Here is a 20,162-nt window from a genome sequence, read left to right as displayed (position 1 = left end):
GTACTCCTGTTTTCGAGACAGAAAACGTTGGCAGCGGTGGGATTCGAACCCACGCCTCCCAAGAGACTGGTGCCTGAAACCAGCGCCTTAGACCGCTCGGCCACGCTACCTACGCGACGCGGCGGTCACAGGAGCTGCGTTCTACCCCACGAGAACACACCGCAATGGCACAAAAACGAGAAGTAAAAATTGGCAGCGGTGGGATTCGAACCCACGCCTCCGAAGAGACTGGTGCCTTAAACCAGCGCCTTAGACCGCTCGGCCACGCTACCTACACCAGTGTTCCTGGCATTTGTAGAATGCAGTGCACGACACAGCTTCCTGATCTGCTGCGACTGGTTGCTCGAACATCGCACCTCGAACGACTGCCCTTTTCGAATAGAGATTAACTACACAGGCAGCTGCCAGCGCCCTGGTGCGGCGGCATCGCGTGTTTATAAGGAATCGGTAGTGCCACCTGCAGCCTGAGGAACATGAGCACAAAATCAGGAGGGCACCGTGATTTCAATCACTGGGTCACTATCGTCATTGCAGCGACAGCAAGGCAGAACTTTAAAAAGTGCCGTGACCCGGATTCGAGCCTGGGTTGTTGCGGTCACAACGCAATGTCCTGACCACTAGACGATCACGGCCACGGAGCCACCGCGGAATTCAACTCTCGCGACTGCAAGTGGCTGTGCACAGCAAAGCTCGGCCGACTGTGTCTCGCAACAGCTGTGTCAGACGCGGTCTCCATTATATGTATACTGGCAAACGAACGTGCCCGCGCTGATGGACACTGAGCAGAGTGGTTAGCTGCATTCAACCCCCGTGGCAATGTCTTGCAGTCCTCCAAGTCTGTTGACCGCAGGTATGTGCCCGGATAAGAGGTGGACAGATGTCGCATCTCTCTCGCCGTCACTTGTGGCCGCGAATCATATTTTACGTAGTTTTCTGCAAGCGTCAGCGGAGCGTCAGTCGAGCTAAGTCGGGACAAGTCGCATAAGAGGAGCAATAAAATGTGCATTTCCGGTGCCGGGAATCGAACCCAGGCCTCCTGGGCGAGAGCCAGGTATCCCAGCCACTAGACGACACCGGATAACGACACAAGCACTCCTCCAACAAACACGGCGAGCGCCCACCCGCTACTTGACGACAACTGCAAAAATTTACGTTTCCACTTCGTAGAACGGCATGCTCGGGACGCATCTCGTGGAGACGAACGCCAGCAATCATGAGACCAAACTGCGCCGGTGAATCCTGTTGTTACACCACGCACCACTGTGCTACGACAGTTTAAGAAACCGACGCTGCGCTTTTTCCTTCGCGGGAAATCAGTGCTCCTGTTTTCGAGACAGAAAACGTTGGCAGCGGTGGGATTCGAACCCACGCCTCCCAAGAGACTGGTGCCTGAAACCAGCGCCTTAGACCGCTCGGCCACGCTACCTACGCGACGCGGCGGTCACAGGAGCTGCGTTCTACCCCACGAGAACACACCGCAATGGCACAAAAACGAGAAGTAAAAATTGGCAGCGGTGGGATTCGAACCCACGCCTCCGAAGAGACTGGTGCCTTAAACCAGCGCCTTAGACCGCTCGGCCACGCTACCTACACCAGTGTTCCTGGCATTTGTAGAATGCAGTGCACGACACAGCTTCCTGATCTGCTGCGACTGGTTGCTCGAACATCGCACCTCGAACGACTGCCCTTTTCGAATAGAGATTAACTACACAGGCAGCTGCCAGCGCCCTGGTGCGGCGGCATCGCGTGTTTATAAGGAATCGGTAGTGCCACCTGCAGCCTGAGGAACATGAGCACAAAATCAGGAGGGCACCGTGATTTCAATCACTGGGTCACTATCGTCATTGCAGCGACAGCAAGGCAGAACTTTAAAAAGTGCCGTGACCCGGATTCGAGCCTGGGTTGTTGCGGTCACAACGCAATGTCCTGACCACTAGACGATCACGGCCACGGAGCCACCGCGGAATTCAACTCTCGCGACTGCAAGTGGCTGTGCACAGCAAAGCTCGGCCGACTGTGTCTCGCAACAGCTGTGTCAGACGCGGTCTCCATTATATGTATACTGGCAAACGAACGTGCCCGCGCTGATGGACACTGAGCAGAGTGGTTAGCTGCATTCAACCCCCGTGGCAATGTCTTGCAGTCCTCCAAGTCTGTTGACCGCAGGTATGTGCCCGGATAAGAGGTGGACAGATGTCGCATCTCTCTCGCCGTCACTTGTGGCCGCGAATCATATTTTACGTAGTTTTCTGCAAGCGTCAGCGGAGCGTCAGTCGAGCTAAGTCGGGACAAGTCGCATAAGAGGAGCAATAAAATGTGCATTTCCGGTACCGGGAATCGAACCCAGGCCTCCTGGGCGAGAGCCAGGTATCCCAGCCACTAGACGACACCGGATAACGACACAAGCACTCCTCCAACAAACACGGCGAGCGCCCACCCGCTACTTGACGACAACTGCAAAAATTTACGTTTCCACTTCGTAGAACGGCATGCTCGGGACGCATCTCGTGGAGACGAACGCCAGCAATCATGAGACCAAACTGCGCCGGTGAATCCTGTTGTTACACCACGCACCACTGTGCTACGACAGTTTAAGAAACCGACGCTGCGCTTTTTCCTTCGCGGGAAATCAGTACTCCTGTTTTCGAGACAGAAAACGTTGGCAGCGGTGGGATTCGAACCCACGCCTCCCAAGAGACTGGTGCCTGAAACCAGCGCCTTAGACCGCTCGGCCACGCTACCTACGCGACGCGGCGGTCACAGGAGCTGCGTTCTACCCCACGAGAACACACCGCAATGGCACAAAAACGAGAAGTAAAAATTGGCAGCGGTGGGATTCGAACCCACGCCTCCGAAGAGACTGGTGCCTTAAACCAGCGCCTTAGACCGCTCGGCCACGCTACCTACACCAGTGTTCCTGGCATTTGTAGAATGCAGTGCACGACACAGCTTCCTGATCTGCTGCGACTGGTTGCTCGAACATCGCACCTCGAACGACTGCCCTTTTCGAATAGAGATTAACTACACAGGCAGCTGCCAGCGCCCTGGTGCGGCGGCATCGCGTGTTTATAAGGAATCGGTAGTGCCACCTGCAGCCTGAGGAACATGAGCACAAAATCAGGAGGGCACCGTGATTTCAATCACTGGGTCACTATCGTCATTGCAGCGACAGCAAGGCAGAACTTTAAAAAGTGCCGTGACCCGGATTCGAGCCTGGGTTGTTGCGGTCACAACGCAATGTCCTGACCACTAGACGATCACGGCCACGGAGCCACCGCGGAATTCAACTCTCGCGACTGCAAGTGGCTGTGCACAGCAAAGCTCGGCCGACTGTGTCTCGCAACAGCTGTGTCAGACGCGGTCTCCATTATATGTATACTGGCAAACGAACGTGCCCGCGCTGATGGACACTGAGCAGAGTGGTTAGCTGCATTCAACCCCCGTGGCAATGTCTTGCAGTCCTCCAAGTCTGTTGACCGCAGGTATGTGCCCGGATAAGAGGTGGACAGATGTCGCATCTCTCTCGCCGTCACTTGTGGCCGCGAATCATATTTTACGTAGTTTTCTGCAAGCGTCAGCGGAGCGTCAGTCGAGCTAAGTCGGGACAAGTCGCATAAGAGGAGCAATAAAATGTGCATTTCCGGTGCCGGGAATCGAACCCAGGCCTCCTGGGCGAGAGCCAGGTATCCCAGCCACTAGACGACACCGGATAACGACACAAGCACTCCTCCAACAAACACGGCGAGCGCCCACCCGCTACTTGACGACAACTGCAAAAATTTACGTTTCCACTTCGTAGAACGGCATGCTCGGGACGCATCTCGTGGAGACGAACGCCAGCAATCATGAGACCAAACTGCGCCGGTGAATCCTGTTGTTACACCACGCACCACTGTGCTACGACAGTTTAAGAAACCGACGCTGCGCTTTTTCCTTCGCGGGAAATCAGTGCTCCTGTTTTCGAGACAGAAAACGTTGGCAGCGGTGGGATTCGAACCCACGCCTCCCAAGAGACTGGTGCCTGAAACCAGCGCCTTAGACCGCTCGGCCACGCTACCTACGCGACGCGGCGGTCACAGGAGCTGCGTTCTACCCCACGAGAACACACCGCAATGGCACAAAAACGAGAAGTAAAAATTGGCAGCGGTGGGATTCGAACCCACGCCTCCGAAGAGACTGGTGCCTTAAACCAGCGCCTTAGACCGCTCGGCCACGCTACCTACACCAGTGTTCCTGGCATTTGTAGAATGCAGTGCACGACACAGCTTCCTGATCTGCTGCGACTGGTTGCTCGAACATCGCACCTCGAACGACTGCCCTTTTCGAATAGAGATTAACTACACAGGCAGCTGCCAGCGCCCTGGTGCGGCGGCATCGCGTGTTTATAAGGAATCGGTAGTGCCACCTGCAGCCTGAGGAACATGAGCACAAAATCAGGAGGGCACCGTGATTTCAATCACTGGGTCACTATCGTCATTGCAGCGACAGCAAGGCAGAACTTTAAAAAGTGCCGTGACCCGGATTCGAGCCTGGGTTGTTGCGGTCACAACGCAATGTCCTGACCACTAGACGATCACGGCCACGGAGCCACCGCGGAATTCAACTCTCGCGACTGCAAGTGGCTGTGCACAGCAAAGCTCGGCCGACTGTGTCTCGCAACAGCTGTGTCAGACGCGGTCTCCATTATATGTATACTGGCAAACGAACGTGCCCGCGCTGATGGACACTGAGCAGAGTGGTTAGCTGCATTCAACCCCCGTGGCAATGTCTTGCAGTCCTCCAAGTCTGTTGACCGCAGGTATGTGCCCGGATAAGAGGTGGACAGATGTCGCATCTCTCTCGCCGTCACTTGTGGCCGCGAATCATATTTTACGTAGTTTTCTGCAAGCGTCAGCGGAGCGTCAGTCGAGCTAAGTCGGGACAAGTCGCATAAGAGGAGCAATAAAATGTGCATTTCCGGTACCGGGAATCGAACCCAGGCCTCCTGGGCGAGAGCCAGGTATCCCAGCCACTAGACGACACCGGATAACGACACAAGCACTCCTCCAACAAACACGGCGAGCGCCCACCCGCTACTTGACGACAACTGCAAAAATTTACGTTTCCACTTCGTAGAACGGCATGCTCGGGACGCATCTCGTGGAGACGAACGCCAGCAATCATGAGACCAAACTGCGCCGGTGAATCCTGTTGTTACACCACGCACCACTGTGCTACGACAGTTTAAGAAACCGACGCTGCGCTTTTTCCTTCGCGGGAAATCAGTACTCCTGTTTTCGAGACAGAAAACGTTGGCAGCGGTGGGATTCGAACCCACGCCTCCCAAGAGACTGGTGCCTGAAACCAGCGCCTTAGACCGCTCGGCCACGCTACCTACGCGACGCGGCGGTCACAGGAGCTGCGTTCTACCCCACGAGAACACACCGCAATGGCACAAAAACGAGAAGTAAAAATTGGCAGCGGTGGGATTCGAACCCACGCCTCCGAAGAGACTGGTGCCTTAAACCAGCGCCTTAGACCGCTCGGCCACGCTACCTACACCAGTGTTCCTGGCATTTGTAGAATGCAGTGCACGACACAGCTTCCTGATCTGCTGCGACTGGTTGCTCGAACATCGCACCTCGAACGACTGCCCTTTTCGAATAGAGATTAACTACACAGGCAGCTGCCAGCGCCCTGGTGCGGCGGCATCGCGTGTTTATAAGGAATCGGTAGTGCCACCTGCAGCCTGAGGAACATGAGCACAAAATCAGGAGGGCACCGTGATTTCAATCACTGGGTCACTATCGTCATTGCAGCGACAGCAAGGCAGAACTTTAAAAAGTGCCGTGACCCGGATTCGAGCCTGGGTTGTTGCGGTCACAACGCAATGTCCTGACCACTAGACGATCACGGCCACGGAGCCACCGCGGAATTCAACTCTCGCGACTGCAAGTGGCTGTGCACAGCAAAGCTCGGCCGACTGTGTCTCGCAACAGCTGTGTCAGACGCGGTCTCCATTATATGTATACTGGCAAACGAACGTGCCCGCGCTGATGGACACTGAGCAGAGTGGTTAGCTGCATTCAACCCCCGTGGCAATGTCTTGCAGTCCTCCAAGTCTGTTGACCGCAGGTATGTGCCCGGATAAGAGGTGGACAGATGTCGCATCTCTCTCGCCGTCACTTGTGGCCGCGAATCATATTTTACGTAGTTTTCTGCAAGCGTCAGCGGAGCGTCAGTCGAGCTAAGTCGGGACAAGTCGCATAAGAGGAGCAATAAAATGTGCATTTCCGGTACCGGGAATCGAACCCAGGCCTCCTGGGCGAGAGCCAGGTATCCCAGCCACTAGACGACACCGGATAACGACACAAGCACTCCTCCAACAAACACGGCGAGCGCCCACCCGCTACTTGACGACAACTGCAAAAATTTACGTTTCCACTTCGTAGAACGGCATGCCCGGGACGCATCTCGTGGAGACGAACGCCAGCAATCATGAGACCAAACTGCGCCGGTGAATCCTGCTGTTACACCACGCACCACTGTGCTACGACAGTTTAAGAAACCGACGCTGCGCTTTTTCCTTCGCGGGAAATCAGTGCTCCTGTTTTCGAGACAGAAAACGTTGGCAGCGGTGGGATTCGAACCCACGCCTCCCAAGAGACTGGTGCCTGAAACCAGCGCCTTAGACCGCTCGGCCACGCTACCTACGCGACGCGGCGGTCACAGGAGCTGCGTTCTACCCCACGAGAACACACCGCAATGGCACAAAAACGAGAAGTAAAAATTGGCAGCGGTGGGATTCGAACCCACGCCTCCGAAGAGACTGGTGCCTTAAACCAGCGCCTTAGACCGCTCGGCCACGCTACCTACACCAGTGTTCCTGGCATTTGTAGAATGCAGTGCACGACACAGCTTCCTGATCTGCTGCGACTGGTTGCTCGAACATCGCACCTCGAACGACTGCCCTTTTCGAATAGAGATTAACTACACAGGCAGCTGCCAGCGCCCTGGTGCGGCGGCATCGCGTGTTTATAAGGAATCGGTAGTGCCACCTGCAGCCTGAGGAACATGAGCACAAAATCAGGAGGGCACCGTGATTTCAATCACTGGGTCACTATCGTCATTGCAGCGACAGCAAGGCAGAACTTTAAAAAGTGCCGTGACCCGGATTCGAGCCTGGGTTGTTGCGGTCACAACGCAATGTCCTGACCACTAGACGATCACGGCCACGGAGCCACCGCGGAATTCAACTCTCGCGACTGCAAGTGGCTGTGCACAGCAAAGCTCGGCCGACTGTGTCTCGCAACAGCTGTGTCAGACGCGGTCTCCATTATATGTATACTGGCAAACGAACGTGCCCGCGCTGATGGACACTGAGCAGAGTGGTTAGCTGCATTCAACCCCCGTGGCAATGTCTTGCAGTCCTCCAAGTCTGTTGACCGCAGGTATGTGCCCGGATAAGAGGTGGACAGATGTCGCATCTCTCTCGCCGTCACTTGTGGCCGCGAATCATATTTTACGTAGTTTTCTGCAAGCGTCAGCGGAGCGTCAGTCGAGCTAAGTCGGGACAAGTCGCATAAGAGGAGCAATAAAATGTGCATTTCCGGTGCCGGGAATCGAACCCAGGCCTCCTGGGCGAGAGCCAGGTATCCCAGCCACTAGACGACACCGGATAACGACACAAGCACTCCTCCAACAAACACGGCGAGCGCCCACCCGCTACTTGACGACAACTGCAAAAATTTACGTTTCCACTTCGTAGAACGGCATGCTCGGGACGCATCTCGTGGAGACGAACGCCAGCAATCATGAGACCAAACTGCGCCGGTGAATCCTGTTGTTACACCACGCACCACTGTGCTACGACAGTTTAAGAAACCGACGCTGCGCTTTTTCCTTCGCGGGAAATCAGTACTCCTGTTTTCGAGACAGAAAACGTTGGCAGCGGTGGGATTCGAACCCACGCCTCCCAAGAGACTGGTGCCTGAAACCAGCGCCTTAGACCGCTCGGCCACGCTACCTACGCGACGCGGCGGTCACAGGAGCTGCGTTCTACCCCACGAGAACACACCGCAATGGCACAAAAACGAGAAGTAAAAATTGGCAGCGGTGGGATTCGAACCCACGCCTCCGAAGAGACTGGTGCCTTCAACCAGCGCCTTAGACCGCTCGGCCACGCTACCTACACCAGTGTTCCTGGCATTTGTAGAATGCAGTGCACGACACAGCTTCCTGATCTGCTGCGACTGGTTGCTCGAACATCGCACCTCGAACGACTGCCCTTTTCGAATAGAGATTAACTACACAGGCAGCTGCCAGCGCCCTGGTGCGGCGGCATCGCGTGTTTATAAGGAATCGGTAGTGCCACCTGCAGCCTGAGGAACATGAGCACAAAATCAGGAGGGCACCGTGATTTCAATCACTGGGTCACTATCGTCATTGCAGCGACAGCAAGGCAGAACTTTAAAAAGTGCCGTGACCCGGATTCGAGCCTGGGTTGTTGCGGTCACAACGCAATGTCCTGACCACTAGACGATCACGGCCACGGAGCCACCGCGGAATTCAACTCTCGCGACTGCAAGTGGCTGTGCACAGCAAAGCTCGGCCGACTGTGTCTCGCAACAGCTGTGTCAGACGCGGTCTCCATTATATGTATACTGGCAAACGAACGTGCCCGCGCTGATGGACACTGAGCAGAGTGGTTAGCTGCATTCAACCCCCGTGGCAATGTCTTGCAGTCCTCCAAGTCTGTTGACCGCAGGTATGTGCCCGGATAAGAGGTGGACAGATGTCGCATCTCTCTCGCCGTCACTTGTGGCCGCGAATCATATTTTACGTAGTTTTCTGCAAGCGTCAGCGGAGCGTCAGTCGAGCTAAGTCGGGACAAGTCGCATAAGAGGAGCAATAAAATGTGCATTTCCGGTGCCGGGAATCGAACCCAGGCCTCCTGGGCGAGAGCCAGGTATCCCAGCCACTAGACGACACCGGATAACGACACAAGCACTCCTCCAACAAACACGGCGAGCGCCCACCCGCTACTTGACGACAACTGCAAAAATTTACGTTTCCACTTCGTAGAACGGCATGCTCGGGACGCATCTCGTGGAGACGAACGCCAGCAATCATGAGACCAAACTGCGCCGGTGAATCCTGTTGTTACACCACGCACCACTGTGCTACGACAGTTTAAGAAACCGACGCTGCGCTTTTTCCTTCGCGGGAAATCAGTGCTCCTGTTTTCGAGACAGAAAACGTTGGCAGCGGTGGGATTCGAACCCACGCCTCCCAAGAGACTGGTGCCTGAAACCAGCGCCTTAGACCGCTCGGCCACGCTACCTACGCGACGCGGCGGTCACAGGAGCTGCGTTCTACCCCACGAGAACACACCGCAATGGCACAAAAACGAGAAGTAAAAATTGGCAGCGGTGGGATTCGAACCCACGCCTCCGAAGAGACTGGTGCCTTAAACCAGCGCCTTAGACCGCTCGGCCACGCTACCTACACCAGTGTTCCTGGCATTTGTAGAATGCAGTGCACGACACAGCTTCCTGATCTGCTGCGACTGGTTGCTCGAACATCGCACCTCGAACGACTGCCCTTTTCGAATAGAGATTAACTACACAGGCAGCTGCCAGCGCCCTGGTGCGGCGGCATCGCGTGTTTATAAGGAATCGGTAGTGCCACCTGCAGCCTGAGGAACATGAGCACAAAATCAGGAGGGCACCGTGATTTCAATCACTGGGTCACTATCGTCATTGCAGCGACAGCAAGGCAGAACTTTAAAAAGTGCCGTGACCCGGATTCGAGCCTGGGTTGTTGCGGTCACAACGCAATGTCCTGACCACTAGACGATCACGGCCACGGAGCCACCGCGGAATTCAACTCTCGCGACTGCAAGTGGCTGTGCACAGCAAAGCTCGGCCGACTGTGTCTCGCAACAGCTGTGTCAGACGCGGTCTCCATTATATGTATACTGGCAAACGAACGTGCCCGCGCTGATGGACACTGAGCAGAGTGGTTAGCTGCATTCAACCCCCGTGGCAATGTCTTGCAGTCCTCCAAGTCTGTTGACCGCAGGTATGTGCCCGGATAAGAGGTGGACAGATGTCGCATCTCTCTCGCCGTCACTTGTGGCCGCGAATCATATTTTACGTAGTTTTCTGCAAGCGTCAGCGGAGCGTCAGTCGAGCTAAGTCGGGACAAGTCGCATAAGAGGAGCAATAAAATGTGCATTTCCGGTACCGGGAATCGAACCCAGGCCTCCTGGGCGAGAGCCAGGTATCCCAGCCACTAGACGACACCGGATAACGACACAAGCACTCCTCCAACAAACACGGCGAGCGCCCACCCGCTACTTGACGACAACTGCAAAAATTTACGTTTCCACTTCGTAGAACGGCATGCTCGGGACGCATCTCGTGGAGACGAACGCCAGCAATCATGAGACCAAACTGCGCCGGTGAATCCTGTTGTTACACCACGCACCACTGTGCTACGACAGTTTAAGAAACCGACGCTGCGCTTTTTCCTTCGCGGGAAATCAGTACTCCTGTTTTCGAGACAGAAAACGTTGGCAGCGGTGGGATTCGAACCCACGCCTCCCAAGAGACTGGTGCCTGAAACCAGCGCCTTAGACCGCTCGGCCACGCTACCTACGCGACGCGGCGGTCACAGGAGCTGCGTTCTACCCCACGAGAACACACCGCAATGGCACAAAAACGAGAAGTAAAAATTGGCAGCGGTGGGATTCGAACCCACGCCTCCGAAGAGACTGGTGCCTTAAACCAGCGCCTTAGACCGCTCGGCCACGCTACCTACACCAGTGTTCCTGGCATTTGTAGAATGCAGTGCACGACACAGCTTCCTGATCTGCTGCGACTGGTTGCTCGAACATCGCACCTCGAACGACTGCCCTTTTCGAATAGAGATTAACTACACAGGCAGCTGCCAGCGCCCTGGTGCGGCGGCATCGCGTGTTTATAAGGAATCGGTAGTGCCACCTGCAGCCTGAGGAACATGAGCACAAAATCAGGAGGGCACCGTGATTTCAATCACTGGGTCACTATCGTCATTGCAGCGACAGCAAGGCAGAACTTTAAAAAGTGCCGTGACCCGGATTCGAGCCTGGGTTGTTGCGGTCACAACGCAATGTCCTGACCACTAGACGATCACGGCCACGGAGCCACCGCGGAATTCAACTCTCGCGACTGCAAGTGGCTGTGCACAGCAAAGCTCGGCCGACTGTGTCTCGCAACAGCTGTGTCAGACGCGGTCTCCATTATATGTATACTGGCAAACGAACGTGCCCGCGCTGATGGACACTGAGCAGAGTGGTTAGCTGCATTCAACCCCCGTGGCAATGTCTTGCAGTCCTCCAAGTCTGTTGACCGCAGGTATGTGCCCGGATAAGAGGTGGACAGATGTCGCATCTCTCTCGCCGTCACTTGTGGCCGCGAATCATATTTTACGTAGTTTTCTGCAAGCGTCAGCGGAGCGTCAGTCGAGCTAAGTCGGGACAAGTCGCATAAGAGGAGCAATAAAATGTGCATTTCCGGTACCGGGAATCGAACCCAGGCCTCCTGGGCGAGAGCCAGGTATCCCAGCCACTAGACGACACCGGATAACGACACAAGCACTCCTCCAACAAACACGGCGAGCGCCCACCCGCTACTTGACGACAACTGCAAAAATTTACGTTTCCACTTCGTAGAACGGCATGCCCGGGACGCATCTCGTGGAGACGAACGCCAGCAATCATGAGACCAAACTGCGCCGGTGAATCCTGCTGTTACACCACGCACCACTGTGCTACGACAGTTTAAGAAACCGACGCTGCGCTTTTTCCTTCGCGGGAAATCAGTGCTCCTGTTTTCGAGACAGAAAACGTTGGCAGCGGTGGGATTCGAACCCACGCCTCCCAAGAGACTGGTGCCTGAAACCAGCGCCTTAGACCGCTCGGCCACGCTACCTACGCGACGCGGCGGTCACAGGAGCTGCGTTCTACCCCACGAGAACACACCGCAATGGCACAAAAACGAGAAGTAAAAATTGGCAGCGGTGGGATTCGAACCCACGCCTCCGAAGAGACTGGTGCCTTAAACCAGCGCCTTAGACCGCTCGGCCACGCTACCTACACCAGTGTTCCTGGCATTTGTAGAATGCAGTGCACGACACAGCTTCCTGATCTGCTGCGACTGGTTGCTCGAACATCGCACCTCGAACGACTGCCCTTTTCGAATAGAGATTAACTACACAGGCAGCTGCCAGCGCCCTGGTGCGGCGGCATCGCGTGTTTATAAGGAATCGGTAGTGCCACCTGCAGCCTGAGGAACATGAGCACAAAATCAGGAGGGCACCGTGATTTCAATCACTGGGTCACTATCGTCATTGCAGCGACAGCAAGGCAGAACTTTAAAAAGTGCCGTGACCCGGATTCGAGCCTGGGTTGTTGCGGTCACAACGCAATGTCCTGACCACTAGACGATCACGGCCACGGAGCCACCGCGGAATTCAACTCTCGCGACTGCAAGTGGCTGTGCACAGCAAAGCTCGGCCGACTGTGTCTCGCAACAGCTGTGTCAGACGCGGTCTCCATTATATGTATACTGGCAAACGAACGTGCCCGCGCTGATGGACACTGAGCAGAGTGGTTAGCTGCATTCAACCCCCGTGGCAATGTCTTGCAGTCCTCCAAGTCTGTTGACCGCAGGTATGTGCCCGGATAAGAGGTGGACAGATGTCGCATCTCTCTCGCCGTCACTTGTGGCCGCGAATCATATTTTACGTAGTTTTCTGCAAGCGTCAGCGGAGCGTCAGTCGAGCTAAGTCGGGACAAGTCGCATAAGAGGAGCAATAAAATGTGCATTTCCGGTGCCGGGAATCGAACCCAGGCCTCCTGGGCGAGAGCCAGGTATCCCAGCCACTAGACGACACCGGATAACGACACAAGCACTCCTCCAACAAACACGGCGAGCGCCCACCCGCTACTTGACGACAACTGCAAAAATTTACGTTTCCACTTCGTAGAACGGCATGCTCGGGACGCATCTCGTGGAGACGAACGCCAGCAATCATGAGACCAAACTGCGCCGGTGAATCCTGTTGTTACACCACGCACCACTGTGCTACGACAGTTTAAGAAACCGACGCTGCGCTTTTTCCTTCGCGGGAAATCAGTACTCCTGTTTTCGAGACAGAAAACGTTGGCAGCGGTGGGATTCGAACCCACGCCTCCCAAGAGACTGGTGCCTGAAACCAGCGCCTTAGACCGCTCGGCCACGCTACCTACGCGACGCGGCGGTCACAGGAGCTGCGTTCTACCCCACGAGAACACACCGCAATGGCACAAAAACGAGAAGTAAAAATTGGCAGCGGTGGGATTCGAACCCACGCCTCCGAAGAGACTGGTGCCTTCAACCAGCGCCTTAGACCGCTCGGCCACGCTACCTACACCAGTGTTCCTGGCATTTGTAGAATGCAGTGCACGACACAGCTTCCTGATCTGCTGCGACTGGTTGCTCGAACATCGCACCTCGAACGACTGCCCTTTTCGAATAGAGATTAACTACACAGGCAGCTGCCAGCGCCCTGGTGCGGCGGCATCGCGTGTTTATAAGGAATCGGTAGTGCCACCTGCAGCCTGAGGAACATGAGCACAAAATCAGGAGGGCACCGTGATTTCAATCACTGGGTCACTATCGTCATTGCAGCGACAGCAAGGCAGAACTTTAAAAAGTGCCGTGACCCGGATTCGAGCCTGGGTTGTTGCGGTCACAACGCAATGTCCTGACCACTAGACGATCACGGCCACGGAGCCACCGCGGAATTCAACTCTCGCGACTGCAAGTGGCTGTGCACAGCAAAGCTCGGCCGACTGTGTCTCGCAACAGCTGTGTCAGACGCGGTCTCCATTATATGTATACTGGCAAACGAACGTGCCCGCGCTGATGGACACTGAGCAGAGTGGTTAGCTGCATTCAACCCCCGTGGCAATGTCTTGCAGTCCTCCAAGTCTGTTGACCGCAGGTATGTGCCCGGATAAGAGGTGGACAGATGTCGCATCTCTCTCGCCGTCACTTGTGGCCGCGAATCATATTTTACGTAGTTTTCTGCAAGCGTCAGCGGAGCGTCAGTCGAGCTAAGTCGGGACAAGTCGCATAAGAGGAGCAATAAAATGTGCATTTCCGGTGCCGGGAATCGAACCCAGGCCTCCTGGGCGAGAGCCAGGTATCCCAGCCACTAGACGACACCGGATAACGACACAAGCACTCCTCCAACAAACACGGCGAGCGCCCACCCGCTACTTGACGACAACTGCAAAAATTTACGTTTCCACTTCGTAGAACGGCATGCTCGGGACGCATCTCGTGGAGACGAACGCCAGCAATCATGAGACCAAACTGCGCCGGTGAATCCTGTTGTTACACCACGCACCACTGTGCTACGACAGTTTAAGAAACCGACGCTGCGCTTTTTCCTTCGCGGGAAATCAGTGCTCCTGTTTTCGAGACAGAAAACGTTGGCAGCGGTGGGATTCGAACCCACGCCTCCCAAGAGACTGGTGCCTGAAACCAGCGCCTTAGACCGCTCGGCCACGCTACCTACGCGACGCGGCGGTCACAGGAGCTGCGTTCTACCCCACGAGAACACACCGCAATGGCACAAAAACGAGAAGTAAAAATTGGCAGCGGTGGGATTCGAACCCACGCCTCCGAAGAGACTGGTGCCTTAAACCAGCGCCTTAGACCGCTCGGCCACGCTACCTACACCAGTGTTCCTGGCATTTGTAGAATGCAGTGCACGACACAGCTTCCTGATCTGCTGCGACTGGTTGCTCGAACATCGCACCTCGAACGACTGCCCTTTTCGAATAGAGATTAACTACACAGGCAGCTGCCAGCGCCCTGGTGCGGCGGCATCGCGTGTTTATAAGGAATCGGTAGTGCCACCTGCAGCCTGAGGAACATGAGCACAAAATCAGGAGGGCACCGTGATTTCAATCACTGGGTCACTATCGTCATTGCAGCGACAGCAAGGCAGAACTTTAAAAAGTGCCGTGACCCGGATTCGAGCCTGGGTTGTTGCGGTCACAACGCAATGTCCTGACCACTAGACGATCACGGCCACGGAGCCACCGCGGAATTCAACTCTCGCGACTGCAAGTGGCTGTGCACAGCAAAGCTCGGCCGACTGTGTCTCGCAACAGCTGTGTCAGACGCGGTCTCCATTATATGTATACTGGCAAACGAACGTGCCCGCGCTGATGGACACTGAGCAGAGTGGTTAGCTGCATTCAACCCCCGTGGCAATGTCTTGCAGTCCTCCAAGTCTGTTGACCGCAGGTATGTGCCCGGATAAGAGGTGGACAGATGTCGCATCTCTCTCGCCGTCACTTGTGGCCGCGAATCATATTTTACGTAGTTTTCTGCAAGCGTCAGCGGAGCGTCAGTCGAGCTAAGTCGGGACAAGTCGCATAAGAGGAGCAATAAAATGTGCATTTCCGGTACCGGGAATCGAACCCAGGCCTCCTGGGCGAGAGCCAGGTATCCCAGCCACTAGACGACACCGGATAACGACACAAGCACTCCTCCAACAAACACGGCGAGCGCCCACCCGCTACTTGACGACAACTGCAAAAATTTACGTTTCCACTTCGTAGAACGGCATGCTCGGGACGCATCTCGTGGAGACGAACGCCAGCAATCATGAGACCAAACTGCGCCGGTGAATCCTGTTGTTACACCACGCACCACTGTGCTACGACAGTTTAAGAAACCGACGCTGCGCTTTTTCCTTCGCGGGAAATCAGTACTCCTGTTTTCGAGACAGAAAACGTTGGCAGCGGTGGGATTCGAACCCACGCCTCCCAAGAGACTGGTGCCTGAAACCAGCGCCTTAGACCGCTCGGCCACGCTACCTACGCGACGCGGCGGTCACAGGAGCTGCGTTCTACCCCACGAGAACACACCGCAATGGCACAAAAACGAGAAGTAAAAATTGGCAGCGGTGGGATTCGAACCCACGCCTCCGAAGAGACTGGTGCCTTAAACCAGCGCCTTAGACCGCTCGGCCACGCTACCTACACCAGTGTTCCTGGCATTTGTAGAATGCAGTGCACGACACAGCTTCCTGATCTGCTGCGACTGGTTGCTCGAACATCGCACCTCGAACGACTGCCCTTTTCGAATAGAGATTAACTACACAGGCAGCTGCCAGCGCCCTGGTGCGGCGGCATCGCGTGTTTATAAGGAATCGGTAGTGCCACCTGCAGCCTGAGGAACATGAGCACAAAATCAGGAGGGCACCGTGATTTCAATCACTGGGTCACTATCGTCATTGCAGCGACAGCAAGGCAGAACTTTAAAAAGTGCCGTGACCCGGATTCGAGCCTGGGTTGTTGCGGTCACAACGCAATGTCCTGACCACTAGACGATCACGGCCACGGAGCCACCGCGGAATTCAACTCTCGCGACTGCAAGTGGCTGTGCACAGCAAAGCTCGGCCGACTGTGTCTCGCAACAGCTGTGTCAGACGCGGTCTCCATTATATGTATACTGGCAAACGAACGTGCCCGCGCTGATGGACACTGAGCAGAGTGGTTAGCTGCATTCAACCCCCGTGGCAATGTCTTGCAGTCCTCCAAGTCTGTTGACCGCAGGTATGTGCCCGGATAAGAGGTGGACAGATGTCGCATCTCTCTCGCCGTCACTTGTGGCCGCGAATCATATTTTACGTAGTTTTCTGCAAGCGTCAGCGGAGCGTCAGTCGAGCTAAGTCGGGACAAGTCGCATAAGAGGAGCAATAAAATGTGCATTTCCGGTACCGGGAATCGAACCCAGGCCTCCTGGGCGAGAGCCAGGTATCCCAGCCACTAGACGACACCGGATAACGACACAAGCACTCCTCCAACAAACACGGCGAGCGCCCACCCGCTACTTGACGACAACTGCAAAAATTTACGTTTCCACTTCGTAGAACGGCATGCCCGGGACGCATCTCGTGGAGACGAACGCCAGCAATCATGAGACCAAACTGCGCCGGTGAATCCTGCTGTTACACCACGCACCACTGTGCTACGACAGTTTAAGAAACCGACGCTGCGCTTTTTCCTTCGCGGGAAATCAGTGCTCCTGTTTTCGAGACAGAAAACGTTGGCAGCGGTGGGATTCGAACCCACGCCTCCCAAGAGACTGGTGCCTGAAACCAGCGCCTTAGACCGCTCGGCCACGCTACCTACGCGACGCGGCGGTCACAGGAGCTGCGTTCTACCCCACGAGAACACACCGCAATGGCACAAAAACGAGAAGTAAAAATTGGCAGCGGTGGGATTCGAACCCACGCCTCCGAAGAGACTGGTGCCTTAAACCAGCGCCTTAGACCGCTCGGCCACGCTACCTACACCAGTGTTCCTGGCATTTGTAGAATGCAGTGCACGACACAGCTTCCTGATCTGCTGCGACTGGTTGCTCGAACATCGCACCTCGAACGACTGCCCTTTTCGAATAGAGATTAACTACACAGGCAGCTGCCAGCGCCCTGGTGCGGCGGCATCGCGTGTTTATAAGGAATCGGTAGTGCCACCTGCAGCCTGAGGAACATGAGCACAAAATCAGGAGGGCACCGTGATTTCAATCACTGGGTCACTATCGTCATTGCAGCGACAGCAAGGCAGAACTTTAAAAAGTGCCGTGACCCGGATTCGAGCCTGGGTTGTTGCGGTCACAACGCAATGTCCTGACCACTAGACGATCACGGCCACGGAGCCACCGCGGAATTCAACTCTCGCGACTGCAAGTGGCTGTGCACAGCAAAGCTCGGCCGACTGTGTCTCGCAACAGCTGTGTCAGACGCGGTCTCCATTATATGTATACTGGCAAACGAACGTGCCCGCGCTGATGGACACTGAGCAGAGTGGTTAGCTGCATTCAACCCCCGTGGCAATGTCTTGCAGTCCTCCAAGTCTGTTGACCGCAGGTATGTGCCCGGATAAGAGGTGGACAGATGTCGCATCTCTCTCGCCGTCACTTGTGGCCGCGAATCATATTTTACGTAGTTTTCTGCAAGCGTCAGCGGAGCGTCAGTCGAGCTAAGTCGGGACAAGTCGCATAAGAGGAGCAATAAAATGTGCATTTCCGGTGCCGGGAATCGAACCCAGGCCTCCTGGGCGAGAGCCAGGTATCCCAGCCACTAGACGACACCGGATAACGACACAAGCACTCCTCCAACAAACACGGCGAGCGCCCACCCGCTACTTGACGACAACTGCAAAAATTTACGTTTCCACTTCGTAGAACGGCATGCTCGGGACGCATCTCGTGGAGACGAACGCCAGCAATCATGAGACCAAACTGCGCCGGTGAATCCTGTTGTTACACCACGCACCACTGTGCTACGACAGTTTAAGAAACCGACGCTGCGCTTTTTCCTTCGCGGGAAATCAGTACTCCTGTTTTCGAGACAGAAAACGTTGGCAGCGGTGGGATTCGAACCCACGCCTCCCAAGAGACTGGTGCCTGAAACCAGCGCCTTAGACCGCTCGGCCACGCTACCTACGCGACGCGGCGGTCACAGGAGCTGCGTTCTACCCCACGAGAACACACCGCAATGGCACAAAAACGAGAAGTAAAAATTGGCAGCGGTGGGATTCGAACCCACGCCTCCGAAGAGACTGGTGCCTTCAACCAGCGCCTTAGACCGCTCGGCCACGCTACCTACACCAGTGTTCCTGGCATTTGTAGAATGCAGTGCACGACACAGCTTCCTGATCTGCTGCGACTGGTTGCTCGAACATCGCACCTCGAACGACTGCCCTTTTCGAATAGAGATTAACTACACAGGCAGCTGCCAGCGCCCTGGTGCGGCGGCATCGCGTGTTTATAAGGAATCGGTAGTGCCACCTGCAGCCTGAGGAACATGAGCACAAAATCAGGAGGGCACCGTGATTTCAATCACTGGGTCACTATCGTCATTGCAGCGACAGCAAGGCAGAACTTTAAAAAGTGCCGTGACCCGGATTCGAGCCTGGGTTGTTGCGGTCACAACGCAATGTCCTGACCACTAGACGATCACGGCCACGGAGCCACCGCGGAATTCAACTCTCGCGACTGCAAGTGGCTGTGCACAGCAAAGCTCGGCCGACTGTGTCTCGCAACAGCTGTGTCAGACGCGGTCTCCATTATATGTATACTGGCAAACGAACGTGCCCGCGCTGATGGACACTGAGCAGAGTGGTTAGCTGCATTCAACCCCCGTGGCAATGTCTTGCAGTCCTCCAAGTCTGTTGACCGCAGGTATGTGCCCGGATAAGAGGTGGACAGATGTCGCATCTCTCTCGCCGTCACTTGTGGCCGCGAATCATATTTTACGTAGTTTTCTGCAAGCGTCAGCGGAGCGTCAGTCGAGCTAAGTCGGGACAAGTCGCATAAGAGGAGCAATAAAATGTGCATTTCCGGTGCCGGGAATCGAACCCAGGCCTCCTGGGCGAGAGCCAGGTATCCCAGCCACTAGACGACACCGGATAACGACACAAGCACTCCTCCAACAAACACGGCGAGCGCCCACCCGCTACTTGACGACAACTGCAAAAATTTACGTTTCCACTTCGTAGAACGGCATGCTCGGGACGCATCTCGTGGAGACGAACGCCAGCAATCATGAGACCAAACTGCGCCGGTGAATCCTGTTGTTACACCACGCACCACTGTGCTACGACAGTTTAAGAAACCGACGCTGCGCTTTTTCCTTCGCGGGAAATCAGTACTCCTGTTTTCGAGACAGAAAACGTTGGCAGCGGTGGGATTCGAACCCACGCCTCCCAAGAGACTGGTGCCTGAAACCAGCGCCTTAGACCGCTCGGCCACGCTACCTACGCGACGCGGCGGTCACAGGAGCTGCGTTCTACCCCACGAGAACACACCGCAATGGCACAAAAACGAGAAGTAAAAATTGGCAGCGGTGGGATTCGAACCCACGCCTCCGAAGAGACTGGTGCCTTAAACCAGCGCCTTAGACCGCTCGGCCACGCTACCTACACCAGTGTTCCTGGCATTTGTAGAATGCAGTGCACGACACAGCTTCCTGATCTGCTGCGACTGGTTGCTCGAACATCGCACCTCGAACGACTGCCCTTTTCGAATAGAGATTAACTACACAGGCAGCTGCCAGCGCCCTGGTGCGGC

At 55.5% G+C, this 20,162-nt stretch overlaps 47 non-coding genes across 47 annotated transcripts; all 47 read right to left on the bottom strand.

Moving 5' to 3' along the window:
• Positions 1-28: 28 nt before the first annotated feature.
• Trnal-cag lies at positions 29-110 on the bottom strand. The gene has a single exon. It is a non-coding gene; the product is annotated as a tRNA-Leu (tRNA).
• An 80-nt stretch (positions 111-190) lies between these two features.
• Trnal-aag lies at positions 191-272 on the bottom strand. Its single transcript has one exon. It is a non-coding gene; the product is annotated as a tRNA-Leu (tRNA).
• A 734-nt stretch (positions 273-1,006) lies between these two features.
• Trnae-cuc lies at positions 1,007-1,078 on the bottom strand. Its single transcript has one exon. It is a non-coding gene; the product is annotated as a tRNA-Glu (tRNA).
• A 266-nt stretch (positions 1,079-1,344) lies between these two features.
• Positions 1,345-1,426, bottom strand: Trnal-cag. The gene has a single exon. It is a non-coding gene; the product is annotated as a tRNA-Leu (tRNA).
• Positions 1,427-1,506: 80 nt separating this feature from the next.
• Positions 1,507-1,588, bottom strand: Trnal-aag. The gene has a single exon. It is a non-coding gene; the product is annotated as a tRNA-Leu (tRNA).
• Positions 1,589-2,322: 734 nt separating this feature from the next.
• On the bottom strand, positions 2,323-2,394 carry Trnae-cuc. Its single transcript has one exon. It is a non-coding gene; the product is annotated as a tRNA-Glu (tRNA).
• A 266-nt stretch (positions 2,395-2,660) lies between these two features.
• Trnal-cag lies at positions 2,661-2,742 on the bottom strand. The gene has a single exon. It is a non-coding gene; the product is annotated as a tRNA-Leu (tRNA).
• An 80-nt stretch (positions 2,743-2,822) lies between these two features.
• Positions 2,823-2,904, bottom strand: Trnal-aag. Its single transcript has one exon. It is a non-coding gene; the product is annotated as a tRNA-Leu (tRNA).
• Positions 2,905-3,638: 734 nt separating this feature from the next.
• On the bottom strand, positions 3,639-3,710 carry Trnae-cuc. Its single transcript has one exon. It is a non-coding gene; the product is annotated as a tRNA-Glu (tRNA).
• Positions 3,711-3,976: 266 nt separating this feature from the next.
• Trnal-cag lies at positions 3,977-4,058 on the bottom strand. The gene has a single exon. It is a non-coding gene; the product is annotated as a tRNA-Leu (tRNA).
• Positions 4,059-4,138: 80 nt separating this feature from the next.
• Trnal-aag lies at positions 4,139-4,220 on the bottom strand. Its single transcript has one exon. It is a non-coding gene; the product is annotated as a tRNA-Leu (tRNA).
• Positions 4,221-4,954: 734 nt separating this feature from the next.
• On the bottom strand, positions 4,955-5,026 carry Trnae-cuc. Its single transcript has one exon. It is a non-coding gene; the product is annotated as a tRNA-Glu (tRNA).
• A 266-nt stretch (positions 5,027-5,292) lies between these two features.
• Positions 5,293-5,374, bottom strand: Trnal-cag. Its single transcript has one exon. It is a non-coding gene; the product is annotated as a tRNA-Leu (tRNA).
• Positions 5,375-5,454: 80 nt separating this feature from the next.
• Trnal-aag lies at positions 5,455-5,536 on the bottom strand. The gene has a single exon. It is a non-coding gene; the product is annotated as a tRNA-Leu (tRNA).
• Positions 5,537-6,270: 734 nt separating this feature from the next.
• On the bottom strand, positions 6,271-6,342 carry Trnae-cuc. Its single transcript has one exon. It is a non-coding gene; the product is annotated as a tRNA-Glu (tRNA).
• Positions 6,343-6,608: 266 nt separating this feature from the next.
• Trnal-cag lies at positions 6,609-6,690 on the bottom strand. Its single transcript has one exon. It is a non-coding gene; the product is annotated as a tRNA-Leu (tRNA).
• Positions 6,691-6,770: 80 nt separating this feature from the next.
• On the bottom strand, positions 6,771-6,852 carry Trnal-aag. The gene has a single exon. It is a non-coding gene; the product is annotated as a tRNA-Leu (tRNA).
• A 734-nt stretch (positions 6,853-7,586) lies between these two features.
• On the bottom strand, positions 7,587-7,658 carry Trnae-cuc. The gene has a single exon. It is a non-coding gene; the product is annotated as a tRNA-Glu (tRNA).
• A 266-nt stretch (positions 7,659-7,924) lies between these two features.
• Positions 7,925-8,006, bottom strand: Trnal-cag. The gene has a single exon. It is a non-coding gene; the product is annotated as a tRNA-Leu (tRNA).
• Positions 8,007-8,086: 80 nt separating this feature from the next.
• On the bottom strand, positions 8,087-8,168 carry Trnal-aag. The gene has a single exon. It is a non-coding gene; the product is annotated as a tRNA-Leu (tRNA).
• A 734-nt stretch (positions 8,169-8,902) lies between these two features.
• On the bottom strand, positions 8,903-8,974 carry Trnae-cuc. Its single transcript has one exon. It is a non-coding gene; the product is annotated as a tRNA-Glu (tRNA).
• Positions 8,975-9,240: 266 nt separating this feature from the next.
• Positions 9,241-9,322, bottom strand: Trnal-cag. Its single transcript has one exon. It is a non-coding gene; the product is annotated as a tRNA-Leu (tRNA).
• An 80-nt stretch (positions 9,323-9,402) lies between these two features.
• Trnal-aag lies at positions 9,403-9,484 on the bottom strand. The gene has a single exon. It is a non-coding gene; the product is annotated as a tRNA-Leu (tRNA).
• A 734-nt stretch (positions 9,485-10,218) lies between these two features.
• Positions 10,219-10,290, bottom strand: Trnae-cuc. The gene has a single exon. It is a non-coding gene; the product is annotated as a tRNA-Glu (tRNA).
• A 266-nt stretch (positions 10,291-10,556) lies between these two features.
• On the bottom strand, positions 10,557-10,638 carry Trnal-cag. Its single transcript has one exon. It is a non-coding gene; the product is annotated as a tRNA-Leu (tRNA).
• An 80-nt stretch (positions 10,639-10,718) lies between these two features.
• Positions 10,719-10,800, bottom strand: Trnal-aag. Its single transcript has one exon. It is a non-coding gene; the product is annotated as a tRNA-Leu (tRNA).
• A 734-nt stretch (positions 10,801-11,534) lies between these two features.
• Positions 11,535-11,606, bottom strand: Trnae-cuc. The gene has a single exon. It is a non-coding gene; the product is annotated as a tRNA-Glu (tRNA).
• A 266-nt stretch (positions 11,607-11,872) lies between these two features.
• On the bottom strand, positions 11,873-11,954 carry Trnal-cag. Its single transcript has one exon. It is a non-coding gene; the product is annotated as a tRNA-Leu (tRNA).
• Positions 11,955-12,034: 80 nt separating this feature from the next.
• On the bottom strand, positions 12,035-12,116 carry Trnal-aag. Its single transcript has one exon. It is a non-coding gene; the product is annotated as a tRNA-Leu (tRNA).
• A 734-nt stretch (positions 12,117-12,850) lies between these two features.
• Positions 12,851-12,922, bottom strand: Trnae-cuc. Its single transcript has one exon. It is a non-coding gene; the product is annotated as a tRNA-Glu (tRNA).
• A 266-nt stretch (positions 12,923-13,188) lies between these two features.
• Positions 13,189-13,270, bottom strand: Trnal-cag. Its single transcript has one exon. It is a non-coding gene; the product is annotated as a tRNA-Leu (tRNA).
• An 80-nt stretch (positions 13,271-13,350) lies between these two features.
• Trnal-aag lies at positions 13,351-13,432 on the bottom strand. Its single transcript has one exon. It is a non-coding gene; the product is annotated as a tRNA-Leu (tRNA).
• A 734-nt stretch (positions 13,433-14,166) lies between these two features.
• On the bottom strand, positions 14,167-14,238 carry Trnae-cuc. The gene has a single exon. It is a non-coding gene; the product is annotated as a tRNA-Glu (tRNA).
• Positions 14,239-14,504: 266 nt separating this feature from the next.
• Positions 14,505-14,586, bottom strand: Trnal-cag. Its single transcript has one exon. It is a non-coding gene; the product is annotated as a tRNA-Leu (tRNA).
• An 80-nt stretch (positions 14,587-14,666) lies between these two features.
• On the bottom strand, positions 14,667-14,748 carry Trnal-aag. Its single transcript has one exon. It is a non-coding gene; the product is annotated as a tRNA-Leu (tRNA).
• Positions 14,749-15,482: 734 nt separating this feature from the next.
• On the bottom strand, positions 15,483-15,554 carry Trnae-cuc. The gene has a single exon. It is a non-coding gene; the product is annotated as a tRNA-Glu (tRNA).
• Positions 15,555-15,820: 266 nt separating this feature from the next.
• Positions 15,821-15,902, bottom strand: Trnal-cag. The gene has a single exon. It is a non-coding gene; the product is annotated as a tRNA-Leu (tRNA).
• Positions 15,903-15,982: 80 nt separating this feature from the next.
• Positions 15,983-16,064, bottom strand: Trnal-aag. The gene has a single exon. It is a non-coding gene; the product is annotated as a tRNA-Leu (tRNA).
• A 734-nt stretch (positions 16,065-16,798) lies between these two features.
• Positions 16,799-16,870, bottom strand: Trnae-cuc. The gene has a single exon. It is a non-coding gene; the product is annotated as a tRNA-Glu (tRNA).
• Positions 16,871-17,136: 266 nt separating this feature from the next.
• Positions 17,137-17,218, bottom strand: Trnal-cag. Its single transcript has one exon. It is a non-coding gene; the product is annotated as a tRNA-Leu (tRNA).
• An 80-nt stretch (positions 17,219-17,298) lies between these two features.
• On the bottom strand, positions 17,299-17,380 carry Trnal-aag. The gene has a single exon. It is a non-coding gene; the product is annotated as a tRNA-Leu (tRNA).
• A 734-nt stretch (positions 17,381-18,114) lies between these two features.
• On the bottom strand, positions 18,115-18,186 carry Trnae-cuc. The gene has a single exon. It is a non-coding gene; the product is annotated as a tRNA-Glu (tRNA).
• Positions 18,187-18,452: 266 nt separating this feature from the next.
• On the bottom strand, positions 18,453-18,534 carry Trnal-cag. Its single transcript has one exon. It is a non-coding gene; the product is annotated as a tRNA-Leu (tRNA).
• Positions 18,535-18,614: 80 nt separating this feature from the next.
• Positions 18,615-18,696, bottom strand: Trnal-aag. Its single transcript has one exon. It is a non-coding gene; the product is annotated as a tRNA-Leu (tRNA).
• A 734-nt stretch (positions 18,697-19,430) lies between these two features.
• On the bottom strand, positions 19,431-19,502 carry Trnae-cuc. Its single transcript has one exon. It is a non-coding gene; the product is annotated as a tRNA-Glu (tRNA).
• A 266-nt stretch (positions 19,503-19,768) lies between these two features.
• Trnal-cag lies at positions 19,769-19,850 on the bottom strand. The gene has a single exon. It is a non-coding gene; the product is annotated as a tRNA-Leu (tRNA).
• Positions 19,851-19,930: 80 nt separating this feature from the next.
• On the bottom strand, positions 19,931-20,012 carry Trnal-aag. Its single transcript has one exon. It is a non-coding gene; the product is annotated as a tRNA-Leu (tRNA).
• Between the last annotated feature and the right edge of the window lie 150 nt (positions 20,013-20,162).

The sequence above is a fragment of the Schistocerca americana genome, unplaced genomic scaffold (assembly GCF_021461395.2).
Source record: "Schistocerca americana isolate TAMUIC-IGC-003095 unplaced genomic scaffold, iqSchAmer2.1 HiC_scaffold_764, whole genome shotgun sequence".
NCBI lineage: Eukaryota > Metazoa > Arthropoda > Insecta > Orthoptera > Acrididae > Schistocerca > Schistocerca americana.
This window is presented reverse-complemented; position numbering and strand designations above follow the sequence as displayed.